The sequence below is a fragment of the Chelonoidis abingdonii genome, chromosome 2 (assembly GCF_003597395.2).
Source record: "Chelonoidis abingdonii isolate Lonesome George chromosome 2, CheloAbing_2.0, whole genome shotgun sequence".
NCBI classification, from domain to species: domain Eukaryota; kingdom Metazoa; phylum Chordata; order Testudines; family Testudinidae; genus Chelonoidis; species Chelonoidis abingdonii.
In genome coordinates, this window is record NC_133770.1 from 184,460,312 (window position 1) to 184,476,787 (window position 16,476).

Genomic DNA, 16,476 nt, shown 5'->3' on the forward strand with positions numbered 1-16,476 from the left:
AAAATGTGCTAACCAATCTAGTGTTGACAAGGCCATGTGCCTTTAACATGTGCTAAACTGATCGGGGGAGGGGGGAGCCTAGGCCTTAAGCAACCAGTTAGCATGTGTTAGAGGATACACTGCCTTTTCTACACTAAACTTTTAGAACACGTTAATTAGTATATGTTAGCTACCACATCTCTCATCCTAATCTAGACAAGGCCTAATACACTTGAACTAACGTGTTAAACCCTCCTTTCCTGGTGTACACGTGGCCAAAAGTTAATACCTAGTTTAACGTTTCATTAAACACAGTGTTAAAATCCTTGCATAGACAGGGCAGTTGTAGTTTTAACACAAGCTAGCTCATCAAGGTAAACTCTAGTAGGGAGTACATAATTAACTAACTATGACCAAATACCAAGTTTTAAAACAGGTTTTGCCCTGTCTACCATAAGTTCTAAGTCATGTCCATTAGTTAATTAAAATGTTAAACAGGTTTGCTAACATGATACATTTTCCCCAATAGACACATGCTCTATGTGCAGAGCAGAGATTTACATCAGAAGAAATGGTCAACTCAGGCAAATAATGCACTTTTCTCCCTCCATCTCTGAGGTCAATGCATTGCTGAAAATTAGGTCACTTTTTGCAGTCCATCAAGTCTATTGTTTCCAAAAGTAAATATCCATTGTCCTCAACTTACAATGACTCTCTTTCCTTAAATCAGTGACTTTGAAGAGATGAGGGGAAAGACTTGTTTGTCCTGGAGAGCCCTACCAGGAAAGAACAGCCAGCTTTTGTGCTCCTGTATTTCCAGGAAGACTTGTTCTCTAACACTTTTCTTTTACTGAAAGCTTTTCCCACCACCATCCCCATCCCCACTCCAATTAAATGATGGAATTGCCATAACCTTCTCGAAGGGGGTTGACTTTCTTTGGTCTTTGCTCTCTTTTGGTCTGGTGAGCATGCGCAGAAGGGTCAGAGCTGACGTAGTGAAAAATGGCTGGCAAGTAATAGACCCCTTGTCTATACGAGAGCTCCCATTCTTGTTGCCTTATGTGAAGCTACCTGCAAAGAGACATTATCTCATTCCTTAGCAGTAGTACTATAGGGCTCGTAGCAATTTAGATCTTTGCGGCCAGGTTCTGGTCTAGATCTCATTCCCTGGCATCAAGTTAAGGCTTATTCTGATAGAGTATAATTATGTTTCCCCCAGGAGACTGCCAGCACCAACTGGAAAAAGCTTTGGCCAGTGACCTGTAGATGGACTTGCTTTACCTTTCTCAAGATCTCCCATTGGTTTCAAGCATCTCTGTCTTTTTGGTCACAGAGGGCTTGGCTACACTTGAGAGTTACAGCGCTGGTGGTGGCTTTACAGCGCTGTAACTTACTGCCTGTCCACACTGGCAAGGCACATACAGCTCTGTGTCTCCCTGGCTACAGCGCTGCATGTACTCCACCTTGACGAGAGGAATAAAGAGAACAGCGCTGGTGCTGCAGTGCTGGAGTGCCAGTGTAAACAGTGATTAATCTTACTACGCTGTAACTGACCTCCGGAACCTTCCCATAATGCTTTTATGTAAAGATAACACTCTTTGTTTTGTTGTGATGCCTCTCTGTTTTGTTGTGAACTCGGGGCTCCCGGAGCTGCTTATCTAAAAAACAAACACAGCTACTGTTTGCTGTGAATGAGGCAGGCAGGGGGATCGCTTTGGAATGTCCACAGCTAGTGTTTGCTTGAGGAGAGAAGCAGATGGCTGGGCGGGGAGGTCGTTTCAGGCGAGCTGTTTTGGTTGTGAGGAAAAAACAAAGAAGGTATTTGCTTTTAAAAGCGCAAAGTCTGTGGCCTTTGCTACAGCGTTTTGGAAGCAATGGTTTCGTGGGTGACATTACCATTCATCGATGCATGTGTGGAATTTCCAGGGGCAGTTTATATGCAAGCAGCTAGAGATAACGAGGCGGTCCTCCCTTGGTTTTAACCTCAACTGCTAGACAGGGCTCATCCTCTGATTGAACTACCTTGTTATCTCTAGTTGCTTATATTATCTGCCTGGACAATTTACTAATTGCATCTTGACGAAGTGGTATTCACCCACAAGCTCATTGCTCCAAAAATTGTTAGTTATTAGTGTGCCACGGCTTACTTTTCAGCTGCTTTTACAGATCGGATACACGTCCTCTGTACCTATTTGATTTAGTGAATGGGAGGGGTGGTTGAAGGGGTCGGATAGCAAGGCAGGGAGCTGACACGTGTCAGCTCCAAAGATCACGTCACTCTGTCTCCCACACTCCTGTCACACTCAACCTACCCATTCTTTTGAAAAGCACGTTGAGCCATTAACGCTTGGGATAGTGCCCATATGCCCCTCCAACACAGCTGGCATGTGGCCATTGGAGCGTGGTTTGCTGTCAGTGTGGCCACACTGCAGCGCTTTCCCTACTCAGCTGTATGAAGACAGCTTTAACTCCCAGCGCTGTACAGCTGCAAGTGTAGCCAAACCCATAGAGAGGGAGTGAATTATAACATTGATTCAGGTACTCAGGCCAATATGTAGAGAGAGAGAGACAAAACTGCATCTCCTGGGGGGACAATACCTGTTCTACATCCTGTAAATATTTACTTGATTTGGAGGTATTGATTCCTCCCCACCCCTGCTCCATTATAGTTAAATAACAGAGGGCGTTAAATCCCAAGGATTGTCAAGAAAGCTCAGCACTGATCTACTTCTGCTCCCACTGAAGTCAATGTCAATGGGGGCTGATTTAAGGCCAGTGCTGAGTGTTTTTGAAAAATCTCATCCATAGCTAATAACGGGTCTAATCTAAAGCCCACTGAAATCAATTGAAAGATTCCCATTAACATCAAAAGGCTATTGATCCATCTCCAGCTGCACTAGTGTCCTATGGGCCACTGTGTTTCTGTAATTTACTGTCCAGAAGCTCTTAAAATTTTTCACTCTGTCTCAGCCTCAGCCTGGTGTGACTGTTTATCATCATTTGGGTAGCATTCACAGTATACTTGGGGATTATGTTTTCCCCCTCTGCATAGTAGAAGTGACTGAATCAGACTACAGTTGTTGCTGAGGTACTTAAAAGTTAACAGCGAACAAATTAGAGAGAAGGGGGTTCATTACAAACTTTGGGCATAATATTACACTAGTTCCATAATAGGCCCCATCTTTACTGAAACTGTGAACATCCCAGGTGATAAAAGCTAAATTGGGAGGACTAGCATTGTTAACCTACCTGATTTGTGATATCAAGACAAATCAGGTAGCCATTAAGAAATGTTAAGTAGGAAAATGCCCAGTTTTGTTTTGTTGTCAAGTGGATTTGAGATGTGTAAAACAGGGCAAAAGAGGGGATTTAACTGGAGTAAAGAGGTTTTGCTCCAGTTACATATTCCAGCATCAATCCTGCTAAACTCAAATTAATGTGTAAAGGGGAAAAACAGGGATTTGGGGATGATGTGGGAGTACAAAAAAGTTATCAGAAAAAACATCCAACAAGGATGGATACAAAGCTGGAGAGCAAAGAATTGGGAAGCTGAATTTCCACCGACTGATGTGAACCTTTTTTGCAAAGTTTTTGGATTTCAACAAATGTTTTAGGAATCTGTTCTTCCAGTGTCAGGTTGTTTTGGTTTGGTTTGTTTGCATTTCTCAAATACTAGATAGATGCCAGCTTCCCCCCTTAGCAAGAGAAAAGAGACCAATTTAAGTAATCTACTAAATTTAGACCATTTGCTGATACAACTAGAGCCACTATGATGGGCAACCTCATGGCGAACACACTGGAAATTAAACCAGGCACCTCCAGAGCCAATAAGCACGAGCTGTGACAGCTTGTGTTAAAGAGCCAAAGATCTCTCTGTGAGAGTTGTACAGAGTCATGTATTGTGTGGCTCATGCACAGAGAAGAACCTTAAACATATTCTCGCTGGTATGAATTAGACAATCTTTTCTCAACTCCATTTTAACCTCATCACACTGAATATGCAATAACTGGGACTTTGCTTACATACATTTGGCACTTGTTTGCACTGTTTGATGCAAAACTTGTGCATCTGTGAGCTGAACAACAAAAGAAAATTAATAAATAGCAACTTACAAATTATACCACCTTTCATTTAGACAAGATCCTCCAAATCTTTACAGAACTATATACCGACTTCAATGTCATCATTTTTACGCCACCATAACACCATTGACTTCAGTGACTTTATGCTCACTTAACAACACAAGAGCAAAATTAAGCTCACTGTGTACAGGAATCACTCTGCCTAACGCTGAAATGCAGCAACGTTATGCAACAGTTGGTCACGTAAAGTGACAGATAACCATACAATAGAAACCTCCTCTAAATATATCAGGCTCAGGCTCTCTGGAGTGCCGTCCCAATGGTACAAAGCTGATTTATACGTGGCTTAATTGGCCAACAGAGCTCTCCCTTTTATAGAGAAATCTGCCTATGCCACCCCCCTCCCTAACTCCTGGCTTAGAGATCATGGCTAGGATGCCCTTATGCCCAGCTGATCCAAGGCTGCCAGAATGGTTCTTTGGGGCTATGCAAAGCTCCATGTCTCACATAATGAAACAGCCTAAAAATATATCCTCATATGCTTAGAAGCATGTGTGTATGGTACAGTCTAAAGAAAGCTATCTTGTGTGTACTAATTAAGCCACAAACTAAAGCCTGAAGCTAATATCAAGGCTCTAACAACTTCACCCCATAAAAGCAAAAGAAATACCATAGAATGAAAATGCTCTAGTGGGGAGAGAAGGGCACTGGTCCCAGTTGCAGGGGACCAAAGTTTACAGCTGAAGTTGGGAGCTAGACATAGTTCTGTTCTACTAAAAAAGTTAATGTCTTCTGCATAATAAGTAGGCTATAGACTAGGGGTAGTCAATAGGTAAAGCTACATTTTAATCACGGGTATTTTTAGTAGAAAAAGTCATGGACAGGACACGGGCAGTAAACAAAAATTCACAGCTCATGACCTGTCCATGATTTGTACTATATACCTGAGAACAAATCTTGGGTGCTCTGGTGCAGGGGACTGCCCGAGGGCACCATGGGTGCTCTGGGGAGGAGGTAGGCAGTGGTGTGCAGCCTGGAACCCCCGCTGCTGCTGGGGGGAGACAGGTGGCAGCGTGCAGCCTGGGACCCAAATTGCTGCTGGGGGGAGGAGGAGGGGGTGGCACCCAGAGACCCCTGCTGCTGCTGGGGAGCAGGAAGGCACAGCAGCCTGAGACTGCCCCAGCAGTGGCTGGTGCGGCTGGCCCAGGGGCTGCCCAAACTGCTCAGGCGGCTCCCGGGCCAGCCGCAACAGACGCTGCAGAAGTCACGGAGGTCCTGGAATCTGCAACTTGTGTCAGACTTGCAGCCATATCAATAGGTGAACTGCAGGCCAAGTTCAGACCACCAGTCGCTTTTGAACAGACCCCAAAACCTTTTTATTTACTTATCCTTATCATCTCCTCTTTTCATTATTATTTTGTCTGGAGTCTGGACCTTAACCAAGAAATTCAGACCCTGACAAAAATAATAGACTGATATAGACTTTAAGTTATGCTAAGGGGAAAAATGCAAAACTTCAAGATGATGCTGTCTGAAACAGTTGTGATTACAAGGAGTATTCTTCTGAAATGAAAACCAAATTTATTCAGTTAAACTCAGCCATCTGCCACACGACTCAAGGTCTGATCTCAGAAGCTGTCAGACCTGAATAACCCAGGGGAAGTAGAACATGGGTAGTGGGTGTATGAGCGTGATTAGAGTGACATATTTATGAAGGGCTATGAATTATAGATGAGTTTCTGTATAAACCAGATGGGTGTAACTGTATCATACATCCTTCACACAGCACATATGGATCTCATAATATGGCAATTGCACTTTGTTATTCAGTGAATTTAAGGCTGACAGAAGTGCAAGACTGACAGCCCTGGAGACTTAAGTCCTCTATTTATCAACGGGATACGTATAACACGTAGTACAAACTGATCCTCCATGGACCAGATGGGCATAGCAGCATCCCAGCCACACCTTCTAAGCCAGGAGCTAAGGAGGAGGTGGCACAGGAGCATTTCTCAACATAAGGGAGATCTCTGTTGGCCAACTAACCCAGATTTTACATCAACATGTCCTAATCTGGAGAGACCAACCAGTCTGGAGGAGTAAGCGATTTTCCGTCTCCAAGACCAGGTAGTAACAGTGGACTTTAACTACCCAGACATTTGTTGGAAAAGGAATACAGCTAAACACAAAATGTCCGGTGAGTTCTTGCAATGTACTGGGGACAACTTTTTGTTTAGTAAGATGGAGAAAATAACCAGGGGGACAGCCAATTTAGATTGGATTCTGACTATCAGAGAGGTATTGGTTGCACATCTGAAGGCAGAAGGCAATTTGGGTGAAAGGGGTCATAGACTGCATGATTCAGTTTACCTGGTCCTGAATCAGCATAGGGATTGAACCTGATGCGTTCTTGAGGTCCTTCAAGTCCTACATGAAAAGGAAAGCTGGAAGTTTCTCAAGGAGATAGTATTTAAGGAGCAACAGCAAACTATCCCAATGCAAAGGAAAGATAGGAAGAACAGTAAGAGGCAGAAATGACTCCATCGGGAGCTGAAATAATGACCTGAAAATCAAAAAAAGGAACCCTCCAAAAAGTGGAAACATGGACAAATTGCTAGGCATGAGAACAAGAGAATACCAAAAGCACATAGGGACAAAATCAGAAAGGCTAACACACAAAATGAGTTATACCTATCAAGAAACATGAAAGACAATAAGAAGAGGTTCTATAAGTACGTTAGGAGCCAGAGAAAGACAATGGACAGCAAGCCAAAATAGGGAAAGAACAGGCTGAATAATATTTAGCTAAATTAGATGTATTCAAATCAACAGGGCCTGATGAAATTCACTGTAGGGTGTTTAAGGAACTAGCTGAAGTTATCTTTGAACTGTTAATAATTATCTTCAAAAACTCATGGAGGACAGAAGAGGTCCCAGAGGCCTGGAGAAGGGCAAATATAGTACCTGTCTTTAAAAAGGGGAACCAAGAGGACCTGGGGAATTATAGACAATTCAGTTTAACATCAATACCTGGAAAGATACTGGAACAAATTATTAAACAATCAAGTACCTGGAGGATAGTAGGATTACAATAATAGCCAATCTGGATTTGTCAACATCAAATCCTGCCAAACCAACCTAATTTCCTTCTTCTACAGGATTATTGGCCTAGTGCATGCGAGGGAAGTAGTAGATTTTAGTAAGTCTATTGACGCAGTCCCACATGACATTCTCATAAGCATACTAGGGAAATGAACAACCGGTTGAAAGACCAGACTTAAAGAGTAGTTATCAATGGTGGGCTGCTAAACTGAGGGGACATAATCGAGTGAGGTCTGTGCTGAGTCCAGTACTATTCAATACTTCCATTAATGACTTGGATAATAGAGTAGACGATAAGCTTATAAAATCTGTGGATGACACCAAGGTGGGAAGAATTTCGGGCACTTTGGAGGACAGGACTGGAATTCAAAAACAACTTTGACAAATTGGAGAACTGTTCTGAAATCAACAACAAGATGAAATTAAATAAAGACAAGTGCAAAATACTACACTTAAGAAAGGAAGTGGAGGGGGGGGAAATACACACCACACAAAATGGGGAATAACTGGCAGTAGTACTCCTGAAAAGGATCTGAGGGTTATAATGAATGAGAGTCTGCAACATAATGCATTTGCAAAAAAAGATTAATATTCTCGGATTTATGTGTTGTATGTAAGACACAGAAGGTAACTGTCCTGTTCTACTCAGCGCTGGTGAAGTCTCAGCTAAAGTACTGTGTCCAGTTCTGGACATCATGCGTTATATGATGTGGATACCTCCCCCATAGGAAATGAACTGAGACCAACAACATATTTCACACAGGCCACTAGATTTTGTGTTGCTCTGAAACTCAGATAAGAAGTTCAGTTGACAGGAGCACCATAAACAGTCCAATATATGACATGTAATGCTAGCACTATTGAGTACATATTTTATGATTTGTTACATCTTTCAGTGTAGAGCCGTACATATGCATTCTCTGTTTGTAATTATGCAATGACAATGTTTCACCATGCACTTATTATATTTCAGTATAGCCCAGCTACATTTCCGTAAGTGTTCACTAATAAGCTATATATATGCAAACATCATGTCTGTCCCTAATGGCCCCTGATATGACTGAATATACAGACTCTCTCAAAACAGAGCCTACAGCACTATGTATGTGCCTAATATTTGAACATCCCCCCATGAGACTCTTCTGTCTTCACACTGCAGCATTTCAGCTCCAGTGCTGGAGACAGAACAAACGTTTCTTTAAAGTGTACAGTATGCTAATTTTTAACTGGCTGCATCTGATCAGATGCGGATAGAAATATCACCCACTTGAGTGACAAGACTTACTGCCAGACTTGCAAGCAACAGAATGTGCCATTCATTAAAGAGTTTAAAATCATGGTTATTCTCTGTCTATCAAACATGGCTAAGATCAATGGACATAATAGACTCCACTCACATCCTGCCAACTTGCTAGATGCAATATAATGCAAAAAAACACAACCTAATCATTCCAAAGACTGTGTACATTTTGGAGTAATATATTTTGATTTTATTATGCAGTCGTTTCCCCATGATCCAACTGGTATCTCATCAATAACTCTCTCCATTTGCATCACGACATTTGCAGGAATTTAACTGTACAAATTCCATGGCAGGACTAAGCCCCTGACCATTACCATGGATATGTACAGGGAAGAGCAGATGGATTGTGACCACAATCTCTAGGAAGCACAACTGTGAAGATATATAGGCTGTTTTCTACTTATTGCTATGCCACTTAGATGTGAATCTGATGTGACTTCAACCGGAGGAAGGTGTAACTTAATAATGATTCTCTGTCCCAGTAGCCAGAGTGTTAGGTCATCTGAATACTGTTTGGACAGGCTCTGACAAGTAAGGTGACTGATGGGACTCCAGCAATGAAACTGAAAAGTGGGCTGGTACAGGCCAGTACAGCATACCAGTAAGAAGTGGCCGCCGGTACCGGCCCGTATGCAGCTGACATTAAAGCACTGTCCCTGCCCCACCCCTCTCTGTAGGGCCACAGCCGAGGGAGTGCGGTAAAAGGGGCAGCTACAGATCCCAGCAATTTAAAAGGGCCCAGGGCTCTCAGCCTCTGCCACTGCGGCAGCAGCTGGAGCCCCAGGCCCTTTTAAATTGCCACGGGCCAGGAGGTGCTGATGGGCTGGCTGGGGGAGGCTGACCCAAGCCCCGTACCCTTCCACCAAGACCCCACCCCCTTCTGGTGGCCCAGAGCCAGGTTTGTTACTTTCACCCTTGTGTGGGCGTGACATGTGGGTGCAGAAATCTCTAAAAGCAGACAAAGAGGAACAATAACTAAGGCTGCAAGTCTGTCACAGAGGTTACGGATTCTGTGACTTTCCAGGACTTCTGGGACTTCTGCAGCAGCCAGTGCGGCTGGCCCTGGGGCCATGTGAGCAGGTCGGACAGCCCCTGGACCAGCCGCACCAGCTGCTGGTGGGGCAGTCTCGGGCCACTGGATTCACTCATCCCCCAGCAGGAGTTTGGGTGTAGGAGGGGGCTCAGACCTGGGGCAGGTGGTTGGGGTGAGGGCGGAGGTGAGGGCTCTGAGCGGCACTACTTTGGAGAGCTCCCTGGAAGCAGCGACATGTGCCTCAGCTCCTAGGAGTAGGGGCAGCCAATGGAAGCTGCGGAGCCAGCACTCAAGGTGGGGGTAGTGTGCGGAGCCCCCCTGGCCGTGCCTCTGCCAAGCAGCCAATGAGCTTTCGTGGGTGAATACCCACTTCATCAGACGCAGGTAGTGGAAATTTCAAGGGGCAGGTATATATATGCTAGCAAGCATTCTCAAAACTACAATACCCGCACAAGGAAATTGGGAAACAGATCAACAGAGCCAGACGTGTACCCAGAAGCCTCCTACTGCAAGACAAACCCAAGAAAGAAACCAACAGGACTCCACTGGCCATCACATACAGCCCCCAGCTAAAACCCCTCCAACGGGATACATTACAACCCATCCTGGACAATGATGCCCACAACTTTCACAGGTCTTGGGTTGGCAGGCCAAGTCTTGCTCGCCCACGAATAACCTTCCAACCATGAAACGATATTCTCACCACGCAACTGCACAACCGCACCTGAGAACTCTAGCTCAGGAACCAATCCATGCAACAACCCTGCGATGCCAACTCGTGCCAACAATATCTACACCCAGCAGACACCATCACACGGACCTTAACCAGATCGCCACATCTAGCACTGGTTCATTCACGCTGCACGATCCACCAATGTAATCATACACCATCATTATGCCAGCCAATGCCCTCTGCTAGTACATCGGCCAACGGACAGTCACTATGGAAAGGATAAATGGACACAATCGAATATTCAGGTAATGGCAATATACAAAACCTGTAGAAGAAACACTTCAACCTCCTGGCCACATATAGCAGACCTTAAGGTGGCATCCTGCAGCAAAAAAACTTCAGGACCAGACTTCAAGAGAGAAACTGCTGGAGCTTCAGTCATTCTGTAAATTTTACACCAGTCAGCTCTGGACTAAACAAAGACTGTGAATGGCCTTGCCAATTACTGAACCAGTTTCTCCTCCTTGGTTTTCCACACCTCTACTGCTAACTGCTAGAACAGGGCCTCATCCTCCCTGATTGAACTAACCTCGTTATCTCTAGCTTGCTTGCTAGCATATATATACCTGCCCCTGGAAATTTCCACTACCTGCGTCTGACAAAGTGGGTATTCATCCACGAAAGCTCACGCTCCAAAACATCTGTTAGTCTATAAGGTGCCACAGGATTCTCTGCTGCTTTTACTAAAAATACCCATGACTAAAACTTAGCCTCAACAATAGCTATATATGAAGGGTGTAAACATCCGGGATGGAAATGAAGTAAAGAACAAGAACAAAGTAGTAAAGAGCATTCAGAAAAGTGAAATGCCTGCAAGCTGCATGGAAACTTTTTAAAAAGAAGAGGCACAAACTATATGTTAACACGAAATTTAAGGGAAAAAAAAAAAAAAGTAAAAGGACAAAAAATATGTCACCACGGCTAACCAAGAGAGTCAGAGAGGCAGTTAGGGACAAAAAGACATTTTAAAAACTGGAAATCGAATCCTACAGAGGAACATAGAAAGGAGATAGACAAATCAAATGTAAAAGTATAATTTGTTAAGCCAAAAAAAAATTTGAAGAACGACTAGCAAAAGACACAAGAACTAAAAGCACAATATTTTAAAGTACATCAGAAGCCTGCCAAACAATCAGTGGGGCCACTGGATGACTGAGGTGCTAAAGGAGCACTTTGGGAAGATAAGGCTAGTGCTGAGATGCTAAATTAATTCTTTGCATTGGTCTTCACTGCAGATAGTGTGAGGCAGATTCCCACAATTGAGCCATTCTTTTTAGGTGATAAATCTGAGGAACTGTCCCAGATTGAGGGGTCAGTACAGAAGGTTTTGGAACAAACTGATAAATTAAACACTAATAAGTCACAAGAATCAGATGGTATTCATCCAAGAGTTTTGAAGGAATTCAAATATTACTCCTGAGGGAATTCTGCGCCAAAAATTATGTGCACAATATTTTTAAAAATTCTGCAAATTTTAGTTGTCAATAAATAAATGTAGCTCCAGCATGGCAGTAGGAAGCACAGGCCACTGGCTGCATCGATGTGGGAGATCACCCTGAAGCCCCCAGCTCTCTCAGTACAGGGGCTCAGCAGTGAGGCTGCACTTGATCCTGACACAGCGCAAGGGCTGGGCCTGCCCCAGAAACACCCCAGGGCCCTGACCTTCTGTGCCTGGCGCACCAGGTGTGGGTGGGCAGGCTCAGCCCTGCAGGATCCAAGTGTGGAGAAGCTTAGTGTGAGGAGCCCCAGCTGCTGCCGAGGGAACACTGCATGCCAGGCTCCCACTTCCCCCTGTGATTCCCCCTCCCAATGCCCCTCCCCCTGCCATATTCCACCCCCTTCCTTCCCCACTGCCTCTTCCCTCCATTGCCTCACAAAACAAAAGAACCAGGCATCACTCAATGAATTTAATAGGCAGCAGGTTTAAAAACAAACAAAAGGAAGTACTTCTTCACAAAATGCACAGTCAATCAGTGGAACTCGTTGCCAGGGAATGTTGTGAAGGCCAAAAGTATAACTGGGTTCAAAAAATTAGAGAAGTTCACAGGGGATAGGTCCATCAATAGCTATTAGCCAAGATGCTCAGGGACACAATCCTCATGCTCTGGATGTCCCTAAACCTCTGACCACCAGAAGCTGGAACTGAATGACAAGGAATGAATCACTCAAATTGCCTTGTCTGGCACCAGCCACTGTCAGAAGACAGGAGACTGGACTAGATGGAGGATGGTCGTTCTTGTGAATTTTTTAGGGTATTACATGGGTAACAAGGAATAGTGGGATGAAATTAAGACACGGAAAATGTAGACTGAATATCAGAACAGTTTCCCAGCTGAGAGATCCAGTCTTGAGTTGTTATTTCCCAAGAAAAAAAGGTGAATGCCCCATTGTTTAGGATATTTAAAACTAGACTGCACCAGAAAATGCATTGCAGGGAACAATCCTTCAGTGGTGAGGAGATGGGCTAAATGATCTAATAAGCTTTTTCCATATCAAATCTCTATGAGCGTCTGAAGCAATAAAAATGTAAGAGTTAGGTAGAAATACAATGCTTATTTGTTTGTCTGAGCAATATGTCCAAATATGAATAGTTATAGCCCTGCTATGTCAATCATGTTTACACCTATGATGTGATATGACCAGGGCAGTACTGTCATCATAATGAAAACAAAGGTACTTCCAGTCCATCAACCCTGTAAATGCTCTAATTTCTTTGCAATGACCTATGACTCCTTCAGGAGCACAGCCACCCTGGCATTAGGGATACCACAGCACATCTGTGCTTGCAAAATATCCGCATTTAAATAATACTAACATGCAGGGGTAGAATACTTTCTAATGGCAAGACTAATCTGATTTACTATGTAAGAGTACATTTTTATTGTATAATGCAGTAAGATATTAACATGTACACCTGCTTGTATCTTCTTAGCCTGTTACAAATAATGCTTAGATGGTAAGGAAATGAATAGAGATAGCAAGAAGCAGAGAGAGATTGTTTATTGCTTTGTCATCTAAACATTGTTCAAGGATTAAAGTCACTCAGAGAGATGGCAGCTGATACAGTCAACCCAGCACAGGAGTTTGTGGGTTGAGAGACAGTGCTATGGGTGTGGGAAGAGAGCACAGTTCTTCCTCCTTTCAGTCACTTAAAAAATCCCTGTGATGGGTTTGGTCACAGAAACTCCTTCAAGATTGTCACTAGATGTGCTAGGATACCACTGAGAACAAACTCCCCTGTCAGAGAAGGCTTCCCTCCACTCCCATTTTGCTGAGCTAGAGACACACCAGTTGGCTACAGCACAGACCAAGATGTTGGGCCACATGCCCCTGCAGTTCACAGAAACTAAGATTCACTTAGCCCTGGGCTTCTCAGTTAACAGGGACTTTCCCAGCACCCAGTATTCAGTCTTTCTGGGAGCCTAAACCCAAAATGAATCCATTTTACTCTGTATAAAGCTTATACAGAGTAAACTCATAAATTGTCCACCCTCTATAACACTGAAAGAGAGATATGCACAGCTGTATGCTCCCCCAGGTATTAATCTCTTACTCTGATTTTATTAGTGTGATTTTATTAAGTATAAAAAGTAGGATTTAAGTGATTCCAAGTAATAACAGACAGAACAAAGTAACTTACCAAGCAAAATAAAACAAAAACAGACAAGTCTAAACCTAATACATTTAAGAAACCGAATATAGGTAAATCTCACCCTCAGAGATGTTCCAATAAACGTTTTTCACAGACTAGACTCCTTCTTAGGCTGGGCCCAATCCTGTTCCCGGTACAGTCCTTGTTGCAGCTCAGGTAGTAACTCAGGGATTTCTCATGACTAGCAGCCCCCTTTGTTCTTTTCCACTCCCTTTTATAGCTTTGGCACAAGGCGGGAATCTTTTGTCTCTCTGGATCCCCATCCCTCCTTCTAAATGGAAAAGCACCAGGTTTAAGATGGATTCCAGTTCAGATGACATGAAGGAGGTTTTACAGTGACATGTGATCTTCATAGCCCAGTAGCTGGAAGATATGTACATAGAAAGGCTTGCAGGTAAACAAACACATTCACAGTTCATAGATTCTGAAGCACCCTTAATGGCGTCCACTTATGTTTACAGTTAGTAATAGAAGTTTACGTTTTATTCTCCTAAATCCAGACATAGAAATATTACATGAACACACTCGGTAGATCAAGAGCTTCGTAATGATCACTTACAAAAGATCTTTTGCATCAAGCATATTCCAGTTACATTATATTTACACTCATAAGCATATTTCCATAAACATATGGAGCACCACATCACAAACCCTTCAGTAGATTCATGTTGCTATATCTGCTATATTTCCTTGTACTAAGATGCCTCAAGAAGAGGCCAAGCTCACCACAGACACTTTTCCATATTAATGACATCACTGTCAGGATGAGCTGCAATGGTCCCTCACCCACATACTCTAGTAACCAGGCTGGGTTGCAGCCAGCTAAGCTATAACATCTCATACTCTAACCCCTTAAACCTGTTAATTGGATTCCGTAGACTCCTGCCAGGTGCAGTAATGCTTTCTACAATATTATGATTCAGAAACACATAGCAGGTGGCCAAAACTGACAGCTTCTAATGAATATTAATATTCTTGAGTCCTCCATATGGCAAGAAACAGAGGGTGCAAGGACGGTGTGGAGGGAGGGATGTCCAGATCTCCTGGGATTCTCTCCCATTCACTTTGCTTTTATTCACAGCAAAGCTTCAGTACCTACTGATTATGTTGTTATAAAAATACTAACTAATCATTAGTGAAAGTGAATGAGCTTCTGTATCAACTCCTGATCACAGTACAGACAAGGGTAAATCAGTTTGACTATACCAGCTCCCCTCTTTACTCTTCACTTCCTTCAGTCACACAGACAAGTAAACAAGAAAATAAAATTAAAGCCATGCTAGAAAAAAACAAAACAATTCCTCTATATCTAGAGAAACAGCCACATTATACTCCCCGGGGTGTTGGTGGATATGGGTGTGCAGGCAGAGACCGAGTTCACATCCAGCTTCTGGTTTCCGACAATAAATGATTTCCAGAATATTAGGCTTGTCTCTTTGGTAGACAGCATCCCGTATCCCAAAACTGCCTGGGTAACTGCTAATCTTTAACTCTTCCCTCGCTCTCTATTTCGCATAGTCAAGAAGATTTAGAGAAGAGAGGAGACATGACTGGCCACTCACACCAGCTTCAACTGGTATAACCCCACTGACTTCAACAGAGTCACTCCCGATTTACATTGCTGTAAGTGACAGCAGAATCAGGCTCAAGGGTAGTTAGCTAGCCTATGGGGAAGCACCTATAACTCAGGAATGAAACAGGGAGAGCTCAAGTACTATGTAGTATCCTCCATCACCATATGAGCCAGCAGATAAATACACATTAGGTTCTACAGCTACTGTCCTCTGAACATTCAGGATGACAAAAATGAAATAATAAAAGAAACAGCATCAGAGGGAAGCACTAAGACAGAATCATGGGAGGTGAGGTGATGAAATATTACTGCCACCCTCACCCCCCCCCCCAAAAAAAACCCTATGATCTCATGTTGGCAGTATGCCCAGCACGTTTGACCACAGGGGATATGTAAGGCCATGCAGCAGGAGTAGCAGACCTTGAAATTTAATATCTGCTCCTCCTTGTAAATCAGTGTTTCTCAAACTGGGGTTGCTGCTTGTGCAGGGAAAGCCCCTGGTGGGCCGGGCTGGGCCAGGCCGGTTTGTTTACCTGCCCTGTCCACAGGTCCGACCGATCGTGGCTCCCACTGGCCACAGTTCGCTGCTCTGGGCCAATGGGAGCTGCTGGAAGCGGCACAGGCCGAGGGACGTACTGGCCACTGCTTCCAGCAGCTCCCATTGGCCTGCAGCAGTGAACCGCGGCCAGTGGGAGCCATGATCCACCAGATCTGCGGACGGGGGAGGTAAACAAACCGACCTGGCCCAGCCCGGCCCACCAGGGGCTTTCCCTGCACAAGCAGCGACCCCAGTTTGAGAAACAATGTTGTATATATCTTATCTAATCCAAAATATTTCATGTTAGGGAAAATAAGTAAAAATAAGCCAAGATAAGCACAGTTCAGTTATATGGAAGTCATGATAACTATAGAAACAGTCATGTTAATAACGGGTTAGCTGTTCATTTGGTCAAGTTAAGCAAGTCACAATTAGGACTATCTGTGGTTCATAAGCCTGTACATGGGAGCTTTGAACTGG

At 43.7% G+C, this 16,476-nt stretch overlaps 1 protein-coding gene across 5 annotated transcripts in view; it reads right to left on the reverse strand.

Annotated features, from left to right (window-relative positions):
• GFOD1 (Gfo/Idh/MocA-like oxidoreductase domain containing 1) overlaps positions 1-16,476 on the reverse strand; it is a 114,648-nt gene that overhangs the window by 67,872 nt on the left and 30,300 nt on the right. The window contains exon 2 of one of the 5 annotated variants that reach the window (XM_075062853.1): positions 13,947-14,156. The exons of 3 other annotated variants lie outside the window; for them this stretch is intronic. The gene's annotated coding sequence lies outside the window, so the exon portion shown is untranslated. Of the gene's footprint in view, positions 1-13,946; positions 14,249-16,476 lie in introns of all 5 variants that reach the window. One more of the 5 variants, XM_075062852.1, reaches the window with a different exon arrangement.